The 12,136-nt window shown below is 44.1% G+C and overlaps 1 long non-coding RNA gene across 5 annotated transcripts; it reads right to left on the bottom strand.

Annotated features, from left to right (window-relative positions):
- LOC127909646 (uncharacterized) lies at nucleotides 1-1,524 on the bottom strand. Of its 5 annotated transcripts, none has more exons than XR_008072250.1 (4): nucleotides 1,501-1,524; nucleotides 825-1,276; nucleotides 121-664; nucleotides 1-88 (listed from the first exon to the last, which is right to left on the bottom strand). It is a non-coding gene; the product is annotated as an uncharacterized LOC127909646 (long non-coding RNA). The 5 variants fall into 5 exon arrangements; XR_008072252.1 differs by lacking the exon at nucleotides 1,501-1,524 and having other exon boundaries at nucleotides 121-344; nucleotides 409-664; nucleotides 825-1,450; XR_008072249.1 differs by lacking the exon at nucleotides 1,501-1,524 and having other exon boundaries at nucleotides 825-1,450.
- Nucleotides 1,525-12,136: the final 10,612 nt, after the last annotated feature.

Genomic DNA, 12,136 nt, shown 5'->3' with positions numbered 1-12,136 from the left:
TCTACACTCTAACCAATAGGCTACCTGAGTCCTCTACACTCTGACCAATAGGCTACCTGCCTCCTCTACACTCTAACCAATAGGCTACCTGCCTCCTCTACACTCTAACCAATAGGCTACCTGCCTCCTCTACACTCTGACCAATAGGCTACCTGCCTCCTCTACACTCTAACCAATAGGCTACCTGCCTCCTCTACACTCTGACCAATAGGCTACCTGCCTCCTCTACACTCTGACCAATAGGCTACCTGCCTCCTCTACACTCTAACCAATAGGCTACCTGCCTCCTCTACACTCTGACCAATAGGCTACCTGCCTCCTCTACACTCTAACCAATAGGCTACCTGCCTCCTCTACACTCTAACCAATAGGCTACCTGCCTCCTCTACACTCTAACCAATAGGCTACCTGCCTCCTCTACACTCTAACCAATAGGCGACCTGAGTCCTCTACACTCAGACCAATAGGCTACCTGCCTCCTCTACACTCTAACCAATAGGCTACCTGCCTCCTCTACACTCTAACCAATAGGCTACCTGCCTCCACTACACTCTAACCAATAGGCTACCTGACTCCTCTACACTCTGACCAATAGGCTACCTGCCTCCTCTACACTCTAACCAATAGGCTACCTGCCTCCTCTACACTCTGACCAATAGGCTACCTGCCTCCTCTACACTCTGACCAATAGGCTACCTGCCTCCTCTACACTCTGACCAATAGGCTACCTGCCTCCTCTACACTCTGACCAATAGGCCACCTGCCTCCTCTACACTCTGACCAATAGGCTACCTGCCTCCTCTACACTCTGACCAATAGGCTACCTGCCTCCTCTACACTCTAACCAATAGGCTACCTGCCTCCTCTACACTCTGACCAATAGGCTACCTGCCTCCTCTACACTCTGACCAATAGGCCACCTGCCTCCTCTACACTCTGACCAATAGGCTACCTGCCTCCTCTACACTCTGACCAATAGGCCACCTGCCTCCTCTACACTCTGACCAATAGGCTACCTGCCTCCTCTACACTCTGACCAATAGGCTACCTGCCTCCTCTACACTCTGACCAATAGGCTACCTGCCTCCTCTACACTCTAACCAATAGGCTACCTGCCTCCTCTACACTCTGACCAATAGGCTACCTGCCTCCTCTACACTCTGACCAATAGGCTACCTGCCTCCACTACACTCTAACCAATAGGCTACCTGCCTCCTCTACACTCTGACCAATAGGCTACCTGCCTCCTCTACACTCTGACCAATAGGCTACCTGCCTCCTCTACACTCTGACCAATAGGCTACCTGCCTCCTCTACACTCTGACCAATAGGCCACCTGCCTCCTCTACACTCTGACCAATAGGCTACCTGCCTCCTCTACACTCTGACCAATAGGCTACCTGCCTCCTCTACACTCTGACCAATAGGCTACCTGCCTCCACTACACTCTAACCAATAGGCTACCTGCCTCCTCTACACTCTGACCAATAGGCTACCTACCTCCTCTACACTCTGACCAATAGGCCACCTGCCTCCTCTACACTCTGACCAATAGGCTACCTGCCTCCTCTACACTGACCAATAGGCTACCTGCCTCCTCTACACTCTGACCAATAGGCTACCTGCCTCCTCTACACTCTGACCAATAGGCCACTTGCCTCCTCTACACTCTGACCAATAGGCCACCTGCCTCCTCTACACTCTGACCAATAGGCTACCTGCCTCCTCTACACTCTGACCAATAGGCTACCTGCCTCCTCTACACTCTGACCAATAGGCCACCAGCCTCCTCTACACTCTGACCAATAGGCTACCTGCCTCCTCTACACTCTGACCAATAGGCTACCTGCCTCCTCTACACTCTGACCAATAGGCTACCTGCCTCCACTACACTCTAACCAATAGGCTACCTGCCTCCTCTACACTCTGACCAATAGGCTACCTACCTCCTCTACACTCTGACCAATAGGCCACCTGCCTCCTCTACACTCTGACCAATAGGCTACCTGCCTCCTCTACACTGACCAATAGGCTACCTGCCTCCTCTACACTCTGACCAATAGGCTACCTGCCTCCTCTACACTCTGACCAATAGGCCACTTGCCTCCTCTACACTCTGACCAATAGGCCACCTGCCTCCTCTACACTCTGACCAATAGGCTACCTGCCTCCTCTACACTCTGGACCAATAGGCTACCTGCCTCCTCTACACTCTGACCAATAGGCCACCTGCCTCCCCACATCAGCACCTTTCTGTGGTAGTTTGTCTACTTGCCTGTCATTCCGGTAAAGCAAAGCGCAAGCATGCGACACACTGCAATCTATTCCCGGCAGAGCCGCAGTGGTGGGGTTTACCTCACTTTGAAATGAATGGACTTGAGGTTGATGAGGTTGGTGGATGATAGGCCACATCCCAAACAGCACCCTAGGCTATTCCCTATTTAGTTCCCTACTTTTTGAACAAGGCATGCTACTTTTCACCAGGGCTTATGTAGTGCTACTCTGTTGTTCATGTGAGGGAATGTAGAGAGTAGTTATAGCTAGGCAACAACACCTGTAGTAGACTACAACGCATGCCAGTTATAGCTAGGCAACAACACCTGTAGTAGACTACAACGCATGTAGTTATAGCTAGCAACAACACCTGTAGTAGACTACAACGCATGTAGTTATAGCTAGCAACAACACCTGTAGTAGACTACACAGCATGTAGTTATAGCTAGCAACACCACCTGTAGTAGACTGCGCAGCATGTAGTTATAGCTAGGCAACACCTGTAGTAGACTACACAGCATGTAGTTATAGCTAGACAACACCTGTAGTAGACTACACAGCATGTAGTTATAGCTAGACAACAACACCTGTAGTAGACTACACAGCATGTAGTTATAGCTAGACAACACCTGTAGACTACACAGCATGTAGTTATAGCTAGGCAACACCACCTGTAGTAGACTACACAGCATGTAGTTATAGCTAGGCAACAACACCTGTAGTAGACTACACAGCATGTAGTTATAGCTAGGCAACAACACCTGTAGTAGGGATACACAGCATGTAGTTATAGCTAGGCAACACCACCTGTAGTAGGATACAGCATGTAGTTATAGCTAGGCAACACCTGTAGTAGACTACACAGCATGTAGTTATAGCTAGACAACACCTGTAGTAGACTACAGCATGTAGTTATAGCTAGGCAACAACACCTGTAGTAGGATACACAGCATGTAGTTATAGCTAGGCAACAACACCTGTAGTAGGATACACAGCATGTAGTTATAGCTAGGCAACACCACCTGTATTAGACTACACAGCATGTAGTTATAGCTAGGCAAACAACACCTGTAGTAGGATACACAACATGTAGTTATAGCTAGGCAACACCACCTGTAGTAGACTACACAGCATGTAGTTATAGCTAGGCAACAACACCTGTAGTAGACCATACAGCATGTAGTTACAGCTGAGCAACAACACCTGTAGTAGACTACACAGCATGTAGTTATAGCTAGGCACCACCTGTAGTGGACTACACAGCATGTAGTTATAGCTAGGCACCACCTGTAGTAGACTACACAACATGTAGTTATAGCTAGACAACAACACCTGTAGTAGACTACACAGCATGTAGTTATAGCTAGGCAACACCACCTGTAGTAGACTACACAGCATGTAGTTATAGCTAGGCACCACCTGTAGTAGACTACACAGCATGTAGTTATAGCTAGGCACCACCTGTAGTAGACTACACAGCATGTAGTTATAGCTAGGCACCACCTGTAGTAGACTACACAGCATGTAGTTATAGCTAGACAACACCACCTGTAGTAGACTACACAGCATGTAGTTATAGCTAGGCAACAACACCTGTAGTAGACTACACAGCATGTAGTTATATTAGACAATACCTGTAGTAGACTACACAGCATGTAGTTATAGCTAGGCAACAACACCTGTAGTAGACTACACAGCATGTAGTTATAGCTAGGCAACACCACCTGTAGTAGACTACACAGCATGTAGTTATAGCTAGGCAACAACACCTGTAGTAGACTACACAGCATGTAGTTATAGCTAGACAACAACACCTGTAGTAGACTACACAGCATGTAGTTATAGCTAGGCAACAACACCTGTAGTAGACTACACAGGATGTAGTTATAGCTAGGCAACACCTGTAGTAGACTACACAGCATGTAGTTATAGCTAGGCAACACCACCTGTAGTAGACTACACAGCATGTAGTTATAGCTAGGCAACACCACCTGTAGTAGACTACACAGCATGTAGTTATATTAGGCAACACCTGTAGTAGGATACACAGCATGTAGTTATAGCTAGACAACACCTGTAGTAGACTACACAGCATGTAGTTATAGCTAGGCAACAACACCTGTAGTAGACTACACAGCATGTAGTTATAGCTAGACAGCAACACCTGTAGTAGACTACACAGCATGTAGTTATAGCTAGACAACAACACCTGTAGTAGACTACACAGCATGTAGTTATAGCTGGCAACACCACCTGTAGTAGACTACACAGCATGTAGTATAGCTAGGCAACACCACCTGTAGTAGACTACACAGCATGTAGTTATAGCTAGGCAACACCTGTAGTAGACTACACAGCATGTAGTTATAGCTAGGCAACAACACCTGTAGTAGACTACACAGCATGTAGTTATAGCTAGGCAACAACACATGTAGTATACTACACAGCATGTAGTTATAGCTAGGCAACACCTGTAGTAGACTACACAGCATGTAGTTATAGCTAGGCAACACCACCTGTAGTAGACTACACAGCATGTAGTTATAGCTAGGCAACAACACCTGTAGTAGACTACACAGCATGTAGTTATAGCTAGGCAACAACACCTGTAGTAGACTACAGCATGTAGTTATAGCTAGCAACACCACCTGTAGTAGACTACACAGCATGTAGTTATAGCTAGGCAACAACACCTGTAGTAGACTACACAGCATGTAGTTATAGCTAGGCAACACCTTTCGTAGTGGACTACACAGCATGTAGTTATAGCTAGACAACAACACCTGTAGTAGACTACACAGCATGTAGTTATAGCTAGGCAACACCACCTGTAGTAGACTACACAGCATGTAGTTATAGCTAGGCAACAACACCTGTAGTAGACTACACAGCATGTAGTTATAGCTAGGCAACACCTGTAGTAGGATACACAGCATGTAGTTATAGCTAGACAACACCTGTAGTAGACTACACAGCATGTAGTTATAGCTAGCAACAACACCTGTAGTAGACTACACAGCATGTAGTTATAGCTAGACAACAACACCTGTAGTAGACTACACAGCATGTAGTTATAGCTAGACAACACACCTGTAGTAGACTACACAGCATGTAGTTATAGCTAGACAACAACACCTGTAGTAGACTACACAGCATGTAGTTATAGCTAGGCAACAACACCTGTAGTAGACTACACAGCATGTAGTTATAGCTGAGGCAACACCTGTAGTAGACTACTACAGCATGTAGTTATAGCTAGACAACAACACCTGTAGTAGACTACACAGCATGTAGTTATAGCTAGACAACAACACCTGTAGTAGACTACACAGCATGTAGTTATAGCTAGGCAACACCACCTGTAGTAGACTACACAGCATGTAGTTATAGCTAGGCAACACCACCTGTAGTAGACTACACAGCATGTAGTTATAGCTAGACAACACCACCTGTAGTAGACTACACAGCATGTAGTTATAGCTAGGCAACACCTGTAGTAGACTACACAGCATGTAGTTATAGCTAGGCAACAACACCTGTAGTAGACTACACAGCATGTAGTTATAGCTAGGCAACAACACCTGTAGTATACTACACAGCATGTAGTTATAGCTAGGCAACAACACCTGTGTAGACTACACAGCATGTAGTTATAGCTAGCAACAACACCTGTAGTAGACTACACAGCATGTAGTTATAGCTAGGCAAACAACACCTGTGGTAGACTACACAGCATGTAGTTATAGCTAGACAACACCACTCTGTAGTAGACAACACAGCATGTAGTTATAGCTAGACAACACCACCTGTAGACTACACAGCATGTAGTTATAGCTAGGCAACAACACCTGTATTAGACTACACAGCATGTAGTTATAGCTAGGCAACACCACCTGTAGTGACTACACAGCATGTAGTTATAGCTAGACAACACCTGTAGTAGACTACACAGCATGTAGTTATAGCTAGACAACAACACCTGTAGTAGACTACACAGCATGCAGTTATAGCTAGACAACACCACCTGTAGACTACAGCATGTAGTTACAGCTAGGCAACACCACCTGTAGTAGACTACACAGCATGTAGTTATAGCTAGACAACAACACCTGTAGTAGACTACACAGCATGTAGTTATAGCTAGACAACACCTGTAGTAGACTACACTGCATGTAGTTATAGCTAGACAACAACACCTGTAGTAGACTACACAGCATGTAGTTATAGCTAGACAACACCTGTAGTAGACTACACAGCATGTAGTTATAGCTAGACAACACCTGTAGTAGACTACACAGCATGTAGTTATAGCTAGACAACAACACCTGTAGTAGACTACACAGCATGTAGTTATAGCTAGGCAACACCTGTAGTAGACAACACAGCATGTAGTTATAGCTAGACAACACCTGTAGTAGACTACACAGCATGTAGTTATAGCTAGACAACACCTGTAGTAGACTACACAGCATGTAGTTATAGCTAGACAACAACACCTGTAGTAGACTACACACAGCATGTAGTTATAGCTAGACAACACCACCTGTAGTAGACTACACAGCATGTAGTTATAGCTAGGCAACACCACCTGTAGTAGACTACAGGGCATGTAGTTATAGCTAGACAACAACACCTGTAGTAGACTACACAGCATGTAGTTAGCTAACAACACCTGTAGTAGACTGTGGCATGTAGTTATAGCTAGACAACACCTGTAGTAGACTACACAGCATGTAGTTATAGCTAGGCAACACCACCTGTAGTAGACTACACAGCATGTAGTTATAGCTAGACAACAACACCTGTAGTAGACTACACAGCATGTAGTTATAGCTAGACAACAACACCTGTAGTAGACTACACAGCATGTAGTTATAGCTAGACAACAACATTCCGTAGTAGACTACACAGCATGTAGTTACAGCTAGACAACAACACCTGTAGTAGACTACACAGCATGTAGTTATAGCTAGACAACAACACCTGTAGTAGACTACACAGCATGTAGTTATAGCTAGACAACACCTGTAGACTACACAGCATGTAGTTATAGCTAGGCAACACCTGTAGTACTACACAGCATGCAGTTATAGCTAGACAACACCACCTGTAGTAGACTACACAGCATGTAGTTATAGCTAGGCAACACCACCCTGTAGTAGACTACACAGCATGTAGTTATAGCTAGACAACACCACCTGTAGTGACTACACATGTAGTTATAGCTAGGCAACACCACCTGTAGTAGACTACACAGCATGTAGTTATAGCTAGACAATACCACCTGTAGTAGACTGACAGCATGTAGTTATAGCTAGCAACACACCTGTAGTAGACTACACAGCATGTAGTTATAGCTAGGCAACACCACCTGTAGACTACACAGCATGTAGTTATAGCTGGGCAAAGCACCTGTAGTAGACTACACAGCATGTAGTTATAGCTAGGCAGCAACACCTGTAGTAGACTGCACAGCATGTAGTTATAGCTAGGCAACAACACCTGTAGTAGACTACACAGCATGTAGTTATAGCTAGACAACAACACCTGTAGTAGACTACACAGCATGTAGTTATAGCTAGGCAACAACACCTGTAGTAGACTACACAGGATGTAGTTATAGCTAGGCAACACCTGTAGTAGACTACACATGTAGTTATAGCTAGGCAACACCACCTGTAGTAGACTACACAGCATGTAGTTATAGCTAGGCAACACCACCTGTAGTAGACTACACAGCATGTAGTTATAGCTAGGCAAACACCTGTAGTAGGATACACAGCATGTAGTTATAGCTAGACAACACCTGTAGTAGACTACACAGCATGTAGTTATAGCTAGGCAACACACCTGTAGTAGACTACACAGCATGTAGTTATAGCTAGACAACAACACCTGTAGTAGACTACACAGCATGTAGTTATAGCTAGACAACAACACCTGTAGTAGACTACACAGCATGTAGTTATAGCTAGGCAACACCACCTGTAGTAGACTACACAGCATGTAGTTATAGTTGTAAGCAACACCACCTGTAGTAGACTACACAGCATGTAGTTATAGCTAGGCAACACCTGTAGTAGACTACACAGCATGTAGTTATAGCTAGGCAACAACACCTGTAGTAGACTACACAGCATGTAGTTATAGCTAGGCAACAACACATGTAGTATACTACACAGCATGTAGTTATAGCCAGGCAACACCTGTAGTAGACTACACAGCATGTAGTTATAGCTAGGCAACACCACCTGTAGTAGACTACACAGCATGTAGTTATAGCTAGGCAACAACACCTGTAGTAGACTACAGCATGTAGTTATAGCTAGGCAACAACACCTGTAGTAGACTACACAGCATGTAGTTATAGCTAGGCAACACCACCTGTAGTAGACTACACAGCATGTAGTTATAGCTAGGCAACAACACCTGTAGTAGACTACACAGCATGTAGTTATAGCTAGGCAACACCACCTGTAGTGGACTACACAGCATGTAGTTATAGCTGACAACAACACCTGTAGTAGACTACACAGCATGTAGTTATAGCTAGGCAACACTGTAGTAGACTACACAGCATGTAGTTATAGCTAGGCAACAACACCTGTAGTAGACTACACAGCATGTAGTTATAGCGTAGGCAACACCTGTAGTAGGATACACAGCATGTAGTTATAGCTAGACAACACCTGTAGTAGACTACACAGCATGTAGTTATAGCTAGGCAACAACACCTGTAGTAGACTACACAGCATGTAGTTATAGCTAGACAACAACACCTGTAGTAGACTACACATGCATGTAGTTATAGCTAGACAAACAACACCTGTAGTAGACTACACAGCATGTAGTTATAGCTAGACAACAACACCTGTAGTAGACTACACAGCATGTAGTTATAGCTAGGCAACACCACCTGTAGTAGACTACACAGCATGTAGTTATAGCTAGGCAACACCTGTAGTAGACTACACAGCATGTAGTTATAGCTAGACAACAACACCTGTAGTAGACTACACAGCATGTAGTTATAGCTAGACAACAACACCTGTAGTAGACTACACAGCATGTAGTTATAGCACAACACCACCTGTAGTAGACTACACAGCATGTAGTTATAACTAGGCAACACCACCTGTAGTAGACTACACAGCATGTAGTTATAGCTAGACAACACCACCTGTAGTAGACTACACAGCATGTAGTTATAGCTAGGCAACACCTGTAGTAGACTACACAGCATGTAGTTATAGCTAGGCAACAACACCTGTAGTAGACTACACAGCATGTAGTTATAGCTAGGCAACAACACCTGTAGTATACTACACAGCATGTAGTTATAGCTAGGCAACAACACCAGTAGACTACACAGCATGTAGTTATAGCTAGGCAACAACACCTGTAGTAGACTACACAGCATGTAGTTATAGCTAGGCAACAACACCTGTAGTAGACTACACAGCATGTAGTTATAGCTAGACAACACCACCTGTAGTAGACAACACAGCATGTAGTTATAGCTAGACAACACCACCTGTAGTAGACTACACAGCATGTAGTTATAGCTAGGCAACAACACCTGTAGTAGACTACACAGCATGTAGTTATAGCTAGGCAACACCACCTGTAGTAGACTACACAGCATGTAGTTATAGCTAGACAACACCTGTAGTAGACTACACAGCATGTAGTTATAGCTAGACAACAACACCTGTAGTAGACTACACAGCATGTAGTTATAGCTAGACAACACCACCTGTAGTAGACTACACAGCATGTAGTTACAGCTAGGCAACACCACCTGTAGTAGACTACACAGCATGTAGTTATAGCTGACAACACACCTGTAGTAGACTACACAGCATGTAGTTATAGCTAGACAACACCTGTAGTAGACTACACTGCATGTAGTTATAGCTAGACAACAACACCTGTAGTAGACTACACAGCATGTAGTTATAGCTAGACAACACCCTGTACTACACAGCATGTTATAGCTAGACAACACCTGTAGTAGACTACACAGCATGTAGTTATAGCTAGACAACAACACCTGTAGTAGACTACACAGCATGTAGTTATAGCTAGGCAACACCTGTAGTAGACAACACAGCATGTAGTTATAGCTAGACAACACCTGTAGTAGACTACACAGCATGTAGTTATAGCTAGACAACACCTGTAGTAGACTGCACAGCATGTAGTTATAGCTAGACAACAACACCTGTAGTAGACTACACAGCATGTAGTTATAGCTAGACAACACCACCTGTAGTAGACTACACAGCATGTAGTTATAGCTAGGCAACACCACCTGTAGTAGACTACACCAGCATGTAGTTATAGCTAGACAACAACACCTGTAGTGGACTACACAGCATGTAGTTATAGCTAGGCAACAACACCTGTAGTAGACTACACAGCATGTAGTTATAGCTAGACAACACCTGTAGTAGACTACACAGCATGTAGTTATAGCTATAACACCACCTGTAGTAGACTACACAGCATGTAGTTATAGCTAGACAGCAACACCTGTAGTAGACTACACAGCATGTAGTTATAGCTAGACAACAACACCTGTAGTAGACTACACAGCATGTAGTTATAGCTAGACAACAACACCTGTAGTAGACTACACAGCATGTAGTTACAGCTAGACAACAACACCTGTAGTAGACTACAGCATGTAGTTATAGCTAGACAACAACACCTGTAGTAGACTACAGCATGTAGTTATAGCTAGACAACACCTGTAGTAGACTACACAGCATGTAGTTATAGCTAGGCAACACCTGTAGACTACACAGCATGTAGTTATAGCTAGGCAACACCACCTGCAGTAGACTACACAGCATGTAGTTATAAACTAGGCAACACCACCTGTAGTAGACTACACAGCATGTAGTTATAGCTAGACAACACCACCTGTAGTAGACTACACAGCATGTAGTTATAGCTAGGCAACACCACCTGTAGTAGACTACACAGCATGTAGTTATAGCTAGAACAACACCACCTGTAGTAGACTACACAGCATGTAGTTATAGCTAGGCAACAACACCTGTAGTAGACTACACAGCATGTAGTTATAGCTAGGCAACACCACCTGTAGTAGACTACACAGCATGTAGTTATAGCTAGGCAACAGCACCTGTAGTAGACTACACAGCATGTAGTTATAGCTAGGCAACAACACCTGTAGTAGACTACACAGCATGTAGTTATAGCTAGACAACAACACCTGTAGTAGACTACACAGCATGTAAGTTCTGGGGAATTTGCTATGACCTAGTAATAATAATTATATTAATATATTCTATATTTGACTATTAAACTTTTAAATCAATTTCGGTTATCGAAATGTGTAACGGCGTTCGTTCGTCGAAAGAGAGTCGGACCGAAATGCAGCTGGTCGTTACTCATGTCTTTAATGAAACAAACGACGATACATGAAAATAACTTATAAATACAAAAACAACAAACGGAACGTGAAACCTAATTACAGCCTATCTGGTGAAACTACACAGAGACAGGAACAATCACCCACAAAATACACAGTGAAACCCAGGCTACCTAAATACGGTTCCCCATCAGAGACAACAAGAATCACCTGACTCTGATTGAGAACCGCCTCAGGCAACCAAGCCTAAACTAGACACACCCCTAATCAACCACAATCCCAATGCCTACAAAAACCCCAATACGACAACACAATAAACCCATGTCACACCCTGGCCTGAACAAATATATAACGAAAACACAAAATACAATGACCAAGGCGTGACAGAATGTCCAATTTTCCTATTTTTATGAGACCTCTGAAGAGGAGACGGCTCAGGACAGTGCAGCAACGGTGTTC

The sequence above is a fragment of the Oncorhynchus keta genome, chromosome 19 (assembly GCF_023373465.1).
Source record: "Oncorhynchus keta strain PuntledgeMale-10-30-2019 chromosome 19, Oket_V2, whole genome shotgun sequence".
Classification (NCBI taxonomy): domain Eukaryota; kingdom Metazoa; phylum Chordata; class Actinopteri; order Salmoniformes; family Salmonidae; genus Oncorhynchus; species Oncorhynchus keta.
This window is presented reverse-complemented; position numbering and strand designations above follow the sequence as displayed.